Here is a 12,544-nt window from a genome sequence, read left to right on the forward strand (position 1 = left end):
ACTGTCAAGGGACTTCTGGGTTCTTGCTTGTGTTCCAGCAATCGCTTTGGTCTAAAAAATCAATGACTGTGCTTCAAGCAGGTTAAGGATCAGAAACCAGAATCCAGAATCCCCTCTTTTGGTTTTTTTTTTTTTTTTGTATTACATAATATTCTGTCATTATGTCTATCAGTTTAAAATGTCTTAGTAAAAAAATATTTTTAAAAGCTCTTCTATTTGGAACTCTAAAGTAGAAGCCATTTCATCTTCTTTGCTTAACCCATTTCAGACAGTCCCCTGTTTTTTCATCAGAGAAGTTTCTGTGTCACAATCAAGCTAACACATTGGCATACTTGTAGAAAACAGCACCTCCATATGCCATAACAAATTGTTGTTTTTCTTTTTTTTTAAATAATGACTGTGTTTTTGGAAACTAGCACTGATCTTTTCAGCTTTCCAGCAAAAAATTAAAAGCTGCTTTCTTAGTACATGCTACTTTCAGTAAATAGTCAGTCTGGCTCTAGGAATGACCTTTACATAAGGAAAATGAACTACAATAAAACTAATAGCTGTCAAATTTGTCTGTGTGACTAGATTCTGATTTTGGGTTATCTCTATGTAAATTTCCAATGTCCTTTTGCAGCATATATCAATATACTCAAATTTAAAAATAATTTTAAAAATATAAAAGTTATTAGAAGTAAACTTGTCTGTCTCCTTGTTGGCAAGCTGTCCCTTATAGAATTGTAGGAAATTATTTTTCTTCTGTTCCTTTTAAACACTTTTAAATTTGTTTTAAATCCAGTTCAGAAGTTGCTTAGTTCAGAAGTTGCTTTTTTCTTTTCCAGGGCGAGGATAAGGAATGTTGTACAGGTAGACATACACCTTCATCTATTCTTGGTTCTGTAAGCCTTGTTTCCTTAAGTAACTAGGCTCAGTCAAAATTATACATGGACTTTAATTCAGAATTATTATACTCTTACATAGCCTTGTAATTCCTTGCTTTTTTTTGTATGCACGACCTGATGAGGCCTTCTGCTACAAGTAGGTTTGCCTTTGAGTAGAAGACATACTTCTGGTACTATAAAGAAATTGGTCCATCATATTTTTTTCCACAATTGTGAAACAATGAACAGACATGTTTCTAATTTCACAAGAGAAAATTTTATTTTTCAAAACAGTCATTATTATCAATAATTTTTCACAGCACTTAACTCAAGAGTCTTAGAATCAAGTCTTAGTGCTGAACACTAAAATGGCTGCTCCATTTGCAGGTTTCAAGTAATTGCTACCGCCAGTCTGAGAGGGTTAGTATCCTTCAAACCTAAAAAAAAAAAAAAAAAAAAGTAAAAAAATGCAGTATTTTCACAGTAACTTTTTCTGATTTTCAGTCGACTCTACAGTGACTACACTGATTCTTCACAGTTCTGCAGTACTGTAATCGCTGTCTGAACAGCTGTTGTTATATACCTGCAGCACAAATAAGCACAAAAGCAGCTGATGCCTCAGTAATGGCAGAAAATTCAACAGGGAGACAGAATCAAAGAAAAATAACCAAGACTTCAAATCAGGAAAGGAAATTGTTATGGCTAGCTAAAGGTTCTTTATAGCCTTTGTTATAATATTGTCTTTCTCAACAACTGTGATTATACCTTTTTTTTAAATGGAGATTTCACTTTATAACTAAAAAAATAATTTATATAATATTTAAGCTAAGATTATGAAAAAGAAGGAAAAGATGAAAGGGGAAAATAAGACCTACATCAAAAACATGGTGCAAATTTTGCAGTGAATCAAGTAGAAAAATAAGAAAAGTTTTTTTTTCAGTTGTGACTAAAGAAGCAGTCAATAGTTCACCTCCTGATGAACATATAGTTTAGTCTGACTACCAAATGCTGTTCTGTAAGAAAGAAACACAGAAAATAGTACCAAAAAAAAAAAAAAGCTACAGAATACCGAGATGGTTGTATTGTTAGGATGGCTTTCTTTTGCTTTTATTTTTATCTAGGTCTTTTTTTTTTTTTTTTTTTGACAAAACAATGGGAACAATGAAAACTCTGAGAACTGATTAGTAGGAATCAAAACACATCTCCAGGTCAGCTGCAGCTGATTATCATAACTGATAATACATGAACATGGCTGGCTGTCCGAGTCATATTCTTCTGCTGTCATTAAATTTGGTGTTGTTTTTTCAGAAGTAGCTAGATGTTACACAAGTTTTCTGGCAACGTAATGGATCATTGTGAACTACTTAAATTATTTTACTTTTAATTATTAATTAAATGATTTAAGCATTATTTACATTCTCATATTAACATTTTGAATACTATTGCCTTTGCTTATTATCTTCATAGTATTTTTATATTGGCATTTGAACTAAACCATAGTTGGGTGAATATTTGCTGCAAGCAAAACACAACAGTGTTTAACATTTTAACATTTTAACATTTTAATCTTTTTCTGTAATTTGTTAAAAACAAAGCTATCTTTGGTGTGGATATCCAAGAAAAAAAGAAAGTAAGATTCCTCAAACAGGTTTTGCATTTTACAAATACTTTGATTCTTAGAAGGAACAATCCACTTACTTACTCCATTGATGCTTGTCATTTCATCTGATTACTTATGGTTCCCACTACAACAGTTCTGAGATTTATTGCATATCTGGCCCTCTGTGACCTCTTCAAGGATAAACTGTATATGATCCAAAGCTTGACCCTTTATTTTCTTGATAGAGGAGACACACAATCCTTCTCCTTGAGAAAAAATTGCTTTGCGGGCTGAAGTCCTCAGAGAATTTCCTATGAATTTTCCAGCAGGTCTGAGCCTAGTGTAGGCAGCTCTGCAAAAACTCTCCTTCAGGGAAATATGACACTTATGCAGTGACTAGTCAGCTTACAAAATAATTAGGTTTTAGTATCTGGGACAGAATAACACAGAGAAAACACATCATAAAGCAATCAAAGGATTGCAGGCATGTAAAACTTACCCAGGATTACCTCTCTGGGATGCTGGCAAGTTTAATATACAAGCATATAATTGCTTTATTTTTTAATTGGAATTTCAGAAGAGAATCTTGTAAATGAGACTGACCAGAGATTCACGTTTGATATTTAACTGAGCACTTCTTGTCCTGTCAATATAACCAACCATAGCCAGTTTACTATCCATTGTCCTAGGGTTATGCATGTCAGAGACCTTCAAGAAAGAATACACAGCAGGTTTGCGTGAGTGATTCTTTATCCAGTGTAATAATACACTGAATGAGCACGGCTCCACTCCACCCTCTGTAGATGCCCCATGTGTTATCTACTGGCCTCCATAGGAGCATTTTCACCTTGCAAAATAATGCCTAATATGGGTGAATATGTGCATTACTTTTGCTACATCTCTGAACAAAGTCACTCTTCTTCCATTTCTCTTTTTCACATCTGGACTAAAAGACAGAGCAGCAATTCCTTATAGCTTATAATAATATGACATATTTTCTCCTTTTCTTTATATTACATTCATTATATCCACGCTCTGCATGATAGCATATAGGTGTACATATATATACATAAAACATACTCTGTAATGCATTATATATGTGCAGGCATATATGCATATAACATCGTCTTTAATATACACAATATGCAAAATACTTCATATGTTCCCAGTCCATTTTGAAAGACTAGCTTGAGCCATTAATTTTTTACTGCTGAGACAAAAAGAAGACAGGAAATTCATTACTTATATGAGAAATTACTTGTCTCTCTGTTAGTCTAAAATGGAATAAAAAGCTGTGTTTCAGTTACAAATTTTGCATTTTCAATATCTATCAAGAAATATAAACTCCACACTGCTTGAAAAGCACAGTAATATAGAGTCATGCTCTTCATTTTTCTATTAAAACACATTTTATATCATTTTAAAACAAATATTTCTATGTCTTTTCCATGCTGTTTTTAGCTATAGACTGGAAAAGGAAAATAAACTTTCCTCTTTTAAGCTCTTAATCATATCTCTTCTTTCCACTAATAATGTATGGGAACTTCAATAGTAAAGTAAACTGAAAAAGAAAAAATATTTGCTCAGGTGGCTCACTACCACAAGCTAATTTAGCATTTCATCAAATACAGATACATAGCTGGTGACCTCAGCTAGTTAAGTGACTCGTTTTCTTTTAAAACCTCAGCTACAAACATGATTCTTTTCTTACTTTTATTGAACTTCTGGATTTCTTGATTTGTGATCTCAGTCAATAATAGGAGCTTGAAGTCTGAAAAGGTCGTAACATATTCTGTATATTTTCATATCTGAAAACACTCAGATAAAGCCTTTGTTGACCCAGAGTAAGGTCAAGTCATTCCCTTTTCGTAACAACAAATACCATACTTCTAAGCAAATGTGTTGTCTCATTTTTAATGCAACTTGACACTTTTGACAGGGAAAGATAATGACAGCGTAGAAGATCTTTCAAAAAAGTTCAAAGACTAAAAAAGACAGATGCATGCTACATAGTTTTGAACTGTTCAAGAAATTGAAAGAAAATCATTTATTTATGGTGCTGTATGAATGCAAATAATATGTTTCTGGTTTCGAAAGGCGGAGACTTTCAAATGCTAGTTACAGCTAGAATAATCTGCTTTCATCACCCAAACACAACTTTCTCATTTCTCAAAATTTTTTGAGCTGACCATTTCAACATAAACTCTTCTATCTTACTTTAAATTCTCCTATTCTAACTCAGGCCTCCATCCTTAAAGCTAAATATTATGGATCTTTGGAGTAATTAATGTCTTCACTTTGCACATCCAGTATTGCCGTGGTTTAACCCCAGACGGCAACTGAGCACCACACAGTCACTCGTTCACTTCCCCCCTGCAGTGAGGTGGGGGGAGAATTGGAAGGGTAAAAGTGAGAAAAGTCATAGGTTGAGATAAAGACAATTTAATAATTTAAAAAAAAAATGAGAAATGAAAAACTAACAAAGAGAGAGATAGGAAAATATATCCCAGGAATTTACAAGTGATGCAAAAGAAAACAATGGCTTACCATCAACCAACTGATGCTCAACCAGTACCCAAGTAATGTCAGGTCCCACCAACCTCCACCCCTTAGGTTTTATCTTTGAGCACACTGTCATATAGTATGGGATATGCCTTTTGACCATTGGGGTCAGTTGTCCCATCTGTGTCACCTCCCAGTTTCTTGTGTACTCCCAGCCTACTCACTGACGGGTCAGTCTGAGTAGAAAAGTCCTTGATGTTGTGTAAGCACTGCTCAGCAATAACTAAAACATCGCTGTATTATCAACACTGTTTCCAGCACAAATCCAAAAGATAGCACCACACCAGGTACTGTGAAAAAATCAGTACAAGCATATAGAAGCATAAGCTCCTTTCATAATCTATGGCAAGAGATAGGTACCTTCAGAGAGAAAAGTCTTAAAATCTGTCTTTAGGGTAAGACACGTTGCCCTCTAGACATACGTATTTCATACCATAGATGATAGATGTAGCTGAAGTATGCTACCACCTTTCTAAATAGAAGTTTGTGGTGAAATGATATAACGGGAAGTCAGAGTGATTAGCTCACATTTAGGTATCTAACATTAAGACAGATAAATCTATTCCTGAATAGAAAATGCCTATCATATTGTAGTTTATAAAATTAAATATATGCCTTCGAAGATTTACAGAGGGACACCTTATCCCCTAATTTTAAATTCTAAATTTATAGCTTCAGAAATGTTACTAATAGAAACTTAGCACAGAAACTGACTGGAAAATTATATAGGGACACTTGTTCAATATTAGAAGTTTTAATCCACCACAGAGATCTGAGAACCTGGGATAGAGTTATTGAAAAATTCTATCTAGCAACCACTAGGCTGTGGTTGCTCCTACAAGGCAGTCACTTTTACTCATAAATTGAATGTCTCTATGCCAGCTTTAGAATTATGCAAATTCTTTTACAATGCAGAGCTTTATAGAACTATAACTGTTCTTAATATTGTCTTGCTCTATTAAACTGACTGATGAAATTTTATATAGACACATCCAGTCTGTAGCTATGCATTAATTTGAATCTCAAGATTTCATCCTGATTTTACTTATTGATTTAGGTGTCTCTGGAACTTGTTAAAAAATTTCACAGCTATCAATATAAAACGTTATTCCTACAGTCAAATTCCCAGTTGTCACATAGCATAACAAAATGAAATGCTAAAGCTTGAAGTTCTGGTCTTTCTCAAATGTAGACAGCTGCAAAAAAACACTCATGAACAAATGCACACACAAGATTTTTTCAGCATCCTCAGATGTTGAAGCAAACCTGATGGATTTCAGGGAATCATTCTGGAATTCAGACTATCCTACAGAAAGTGATGCTGAGAGGATTTTTATGTTTAGTAGAAAAGGTTTGAGTTAAAGTGTAGAATTGCTACTTTATCCCAACAAATTCAGTGAGTCAAGTTTAACTGATGACAATTTTAAATGAAATCACTGCTGTGTTGATAATAAAAGAGAATGGAAGTAAAAATACTTTCATTTTTTTTTTAATTCATAGGACTTCATCTTTTTTTACCTCCACTCTTACGCATTTAAGATTCTAGTTAAAGCTAAAATATTTTAACATATATTTGTTTACAAAGAAATAAATAACAGGTACAGAATCTGCATTTGGATTTTAAGTAAAAACTGAAGTTCACTGGTTTATCTCTTTACATTACAGTATTTGGGATGATCAGAATTTTATGTTTAGATTAGAGATGAACCTTCTTTTCAAACATTAATAATTTTCTGTGTCTGAGATTTGAACTCTATCATAAGCAGACAGGCCTTGGATTTAGTTTGTTTGGATAAAGTCTGGGGCAAAAAAAAGTTGATTTTCTTCAAATATTACCTTGAAAAGTTAATATTAAGAATGAAAGTTATTTTGTGAGTTCTGATATAATAATGTGATTTTAATCAGATTTATAAGATACTAGAATCATAAAATCTCAGAATAATAGAATAGAATAATACAATTAATTTGGTCTGGAATAGGTGTCCCGAGGTCATCTGGTCCAACCTCCTGCTCAAAGCTGGACTAACTTCAAAGTTCAATCAGGTTGCTCAGAGCAGTGCCTCATTGAGTTTTGAAAATCTCCACAAGTGGTGAATCTACAAACTCTCTGGGCAGCCTGTTCTAGTTGAAATGTAACCAGTGTTTAGTACTCAGGATTAAAATAATTGAATTATTTGTTAGAATGCCTCCACAGTAACTTACTTTCTCAGAAACCATTATTACAAAATCACTTGTTATTTGATGAGGTACAGATTGATTAGAGTACTGTAAATGTCAAATCATAATCTGCTCTGTAAAGGAATATTTAACTCTGGACCTAGTAGAAAACTGTGTCTGCAGAGCGGTAAAAACAGAGAGAGAAAACACTTCCGTCAAAAGAAAATGAACATTTTTGTGTCATTTTGAAGAATACACTGTAGAATAAACTTTGACATATTTTTACTGCTTTGTGATTGAAAAAGCAAGAGAACTTTATTGAAAATGACACAGTCTTGATTAATTATTGATTTGGGCAAGTATAACAGAGGCCTACAGGACATATGGATGAATTACAAGTGTGTTAGAATTATATGTAATTGATAATGTCAATACAATCAGATGCTGCAGGAACACTGTGTTTGGCAGAAGAAAACTATGTTCTTTTCACTGCAGAAACTAATTAGTTGTGGAATAACAGCTCCAAAGAACTTTGAATCACTCAGCTAAAAGTATTTGGCAACTGAGCTGCAAATATTTAGACTTTTATTTCAAAAACTATGTACACTGGGTCAGGTTCTCTAGCCTTCCCTGGTTAATGTTCTGTAACTTGCTTTGCCACTATGCATGAATATTGCTGTCTAAATCTCCTAATTTGCAAAGTGTTGGCAGAATAGGAAAACACAGATATTCAGCACATGAGGGGAACCAGGAAAATAAGTTCCTCGTTTAATTAGATTTATTAAAACAAAAAAGGAATCCTTGATCAGAAAAGGAATAAATCTTTTAAGTATTTATCTGCTCTTTATTTAAAGTTACAGCTTCTTAATTGGATTCCAAAGAATCCAGATCCAGGACAACACAATTTCAGAATTCTGCTTATCATCCAGACAGTGGTTAAAATATTTTCTTAAAGCACTTTTTGTTTCCATCTTCATTTTTACCTGAACTACTGGAGTAAATTAAATCTGCTTCATATAGAAAAACAAAATGCTGGAAAAGCTAAAGCTACCTTCTTAATGTTTTCTGTATTTTAGTATAAATGAACCTAAACAAAACCACACTTGAGGGTTCTGAAGTGGCATCATATTGCTAGAAGCAATTTTCTCCTCATATTTCTGTCTCAGCTTGAAACAAGTTATACACTGTATCACAAGGGGAAAATGTTTTTACAAGACTTACAGCCCAAGAAGATCTAAAATCTCTATAACAAATTAGAAAATACAGACACATAAGGACAGTATGAATGAAAAAAGCTCATGAACACCTGGTGCTTGACCCACCTGGTCCACAGACTCCTAAGCCTATGCTAAGTGGGATGCAGTTCAGCCAGCTCAGAGTGAGTGGTGTTCGTGGAATGTCTGAAATCCAACCTAGTGCAGCAGCAAGCAGCTAGCCCTTTTGTTTTACTCCAAAAGCTAGACCTCTGAAAGTCTAGTTCTTTGAAAGAACTGAGCAGCGTGTAGTTCGTTGTTTCAAAGTATGATTTGTATTGGTCATTAAAAGAACATTTAAAGCAGTCAGACAACATGAGATGTAAGTGCATTTACCATTTCAGGGAGTGAAATATCTTGAAACTCACATATCTTGTCTTGCAGAAGAAAGCCCTAAATTCTAGGTGGCAGAGAGTGAAGCTAGTACAGGGGAATAACTTTGTTCCACCACCTGAGACTGGGCCAAAAGATAACTTTAAGAAGATACTGATACAAATTCTTACAAGTAGATGTCATAATAGTTACCTTTTAAGTATCATATAAATTAACAGCTAAACATGCAAGTTGCCTATATAAGAGAGAATTATCTAAGGCAGGTGCTTTTCTGCTGAGGCTAGCTATCAAAGTTAATCAAGACAAGAACACAAGGGAAATAGAATGACTAGAATGGAGAAGCCCCTTTTACGTGGGGGGCTTGAGCTCTTTGCAATTACAAAAATGGGATGGTTAAAGAAAGTATAGGCCTATCTCCAAAAATGACCGGTAGCCTAGCAGCTAAATATTGTCATTTCTTATGGAAATCCACACTTAAAGCCATTCTCTGAGTACAGGTATACATTTGCCCAAACTAACTAGAACAGGAGTCGGCAGGTTTCAGTAATGTGCAGTACCACTTCCAATTCTTTAAGTTACCTCACATATCTTCCCATTTACAAGAAGGGTTGGAAGGAAGATCCAGGGAACTACAGGCCTGTCATTCCGACCTTGGTGCCGGGGAAGGTTATGGAGCAGATAATCTTGAGAGCCACCACTCAGCACGTACAGGACAACCAGGCGATCAGGTCCAGTTACCACGGGTTTACGAAAGGCAAGTCCTGTTTTACTAACCTGATCTCCTTCTATGATGAGGTGACTCACTTACTTAGTGGATATTGTCTACCTAGACTTTAGTAAAGCCTTTGACACTGTTTCTCACAGCATTTCCTGGAGAAAGTGGCTGTTCATGGCTTGGATGAGCGTACTCTTTGCTGGGCAAAAAAAAATGGCTGGATGCCTGGGTGCCAATGGAGTTATATCCAGTTGGTGGCCAGTCACAAGTGGTGTTCCCCAGGGCTCAGTATTGGGTTCTGTTCTCTTTAATATGATATGAATGACGGAATTGAGTGCACCTTCAGTAAGTTTGCAGACAACACCAAGTTAGGCGGAAGCGTTGATCTTCTTGATTGTAGGAGGGATCTGGATAGGCTGGATCGGTGGTCTGAGACCAACTGTATGAGGTTCAACAAGGTTAAGTGCCGGGTCCCGCACTTGAGTCACAACAATCACATGCAACGCTACAGGCTTGTGAAAGAGTGGCTGGAAAAACGCTTGGTGGAAAAGGACCTGGGGGTCTTGATCAATAGCTGGCTGAATATGAGCCAGCAGTGTGCTCAGGTGGCCAAGAAGGACAACAGAATGCTGGCTTGGATCAAAAATAGTGTGGCCAGCAGGACTAGGGAAGTGATAATCCTCCTGTACCCAGTACCGGTGAGGCTGCACCTTGAATACTGTGTTCAGTTTTGGGCCCCTCACTACGAGAAAGACACTGAGGTGCTGAAGTGTGTCCAAAGAAGGGCAGCGAAACTGGTGAAAGGTCTAGAGCACAAGTCCTATGAAAAGCGGCTGAGAGAACTGGGTTTGATTAGCCTGGAGAAAAGGAGGCTGAGGGGAGACCTTATCACTTTCTACAACTACTCGAAAGAAGGTTGTAGCGTGGCGGATGTTGGTCTCTTCTCCCAAGTAACAAGTGATAGGACAAGAGGATATAGCCTCAAGTTGTGCCAGGGGCGGTTTAGATTGGATATTAGGAATAATTTCTTCACCAAAAGGGTTGTCAAGCATTGGAACAGTCTGCCCAGGGAAGTGGTGGAATCACCATCCCTGGAGGTATTTAAAAGAGATGTAGATGTGGTGCTTAGGGCCATGGTTTAGTGGTGGATTTGGCAGTGCTAGGTTAACAGTTGGACTTGATCTTAAAGGTCCATTCCAACCTAAACGATTCCATGAGTCTATGGTTCTATGATCTGCACAGAGCCAGTATCGGTTACAGGATTTACTGAAGGCCCACGCTTTCCTGAAGCAAAAAGAAACTCAGGGATCCTCCAAGGAATCTCAAATGGCAAAAAAACATTGTGGTTAAGCAATGGAATCATACTCCAGATTTCTATTGATTATTAAGAAAACCCAGGTCAATCAGCTAAAATTTACATACCTCAGGTTATGAAGAATTGAGTTTCACATCATGACTTCCAGTGGAGCGAGTGGAGGCCTCACACTGGGCTTGGTCAGGGCAATTAAAGCCTCTTGACACACTGAGGGTGCAAACAGTGTACTCTGATAAGGTACTGGCTCTTTTTAACTGAATTTGCTTTTGTACTAGTTTATACATTTCATTGGAGCATGCCTGGAGCATGCTTGGAGCATGGTTGCAGAATCTAGGATACATAGAATCACAGAATCATAGAATCATTTAGGTTGGAAAAGACTCTTAGGATCATTGAGTCCAACTGTTAACCTAACACTACTAAGTCCACCACTTAAACATGACATAATGGGTAGAGGAGCCTGATAATTGTTTTTTGATTTAGCTTATTTAGAGGTTCTAAAAAACATGTTAGACTCAGTGTTTCAGAGGTGTTGTGCATGCCCAAAATTAGAGTGGTAGGCATGTATGGGGCAAATATAGCCACTGTATAAGGCAGAACCCAAGCAGTCAGTTTTAAGATCTCAGTGATACACACATTTTGACCTTGTTGACAAAAGATTCAGATAGGTATCTGAGAAGTTTTAAAGGACTTTAAAGATTCTACATGGAAATGTTCATGTGCTTGTGTATATGCATGTGTGTCTGCTGAAATTTGTTGATGTCCTAGAATTTTTGTAACTACTGATTTTAGGATTTTATTCATGAAATCTCAAAATCTATTACTGTGGTTTAACTCCAGCTGGCAACTGAGCACCACACAGCCACTTGCACACTCTCCTCCAGTAGGACGGGGAAGAGAATTGGAAGGGTAAGAGTGAGAAAACTCATGGGTTGAGGTAAAGACAGTTTAACAGGTAAAGCAAAAGCCATGTGCACAAGCAAAGCATAACAAGGGATTCATTCACTACTTCCCATCAGCAGGCAGGTGTTCAGCCATCTCCAGGAAAGCAGGGCTCCATCACACATAACAGTTATTTGGGAAGACAAAAGGCATCACTCCAAACGTCCCCCCCTTCCTTCTTCTTCCCCCAGCTTTACATTGTTGAGCACGACATCATATGGTATGGAATATCCCTTTGGTCAGTTGGGGTCAGCTGTCCCGGCTGTGCCCCCTCCCAACTTCTTGTGCACTCCCAGCCTACTTGCTGGTGGGGTGGTGTCAGAAGCAGAAAAGGCCTTGACTCTGTGTAAGCACTGCTCAGCAATAGCTAAAACATCCCTGTATTATCAACACTGTTCCCAGCAGAAATACAAAACATAGCCCCACACAAGCTACTATGAAGAAAATTAACTCTATCCCAGCCAAAACCAGCACAGCTTTAACAGCAAGTAGTGAGATCAAGATGAATTGTAATAAAATATTGTCTAAAAATTAAATGTCCCTAATTAATTTTATGCATAAAATCCTATATTTCATTAGAGGAAAATCAGACTGATCTTGGTAATCTGAAATTTAATTCAGAAGCAGAGAATCCTTAGGCTGACTTAAGCAAGGAACAATAATCACGAGACAAGACGAAGCAGGTAAAAAATTTAGTAAGACTATAAAAGTGAAAGTTAGGCTGAGTTTAAAATTGACTATGTCTTCCTGGTCAATTAGAAGGATTTATCATTGCTGATGATAAATAAATAGTTTATGCTG

This window comes from Nyctibius grandis, chromosome 2 (assembly GCF_013368605.1).
Source record: "Nyctibius grandis isolate bNycGra1 chromosome 2, bNycGra1.pri, whole genome shotgun sequence".
NCBI lineage: Eukaryota > Metazoa > Chordata > Aves > Nyctibiiformes > Nyctibiidae > Nyctibius > Nyctibius grandis.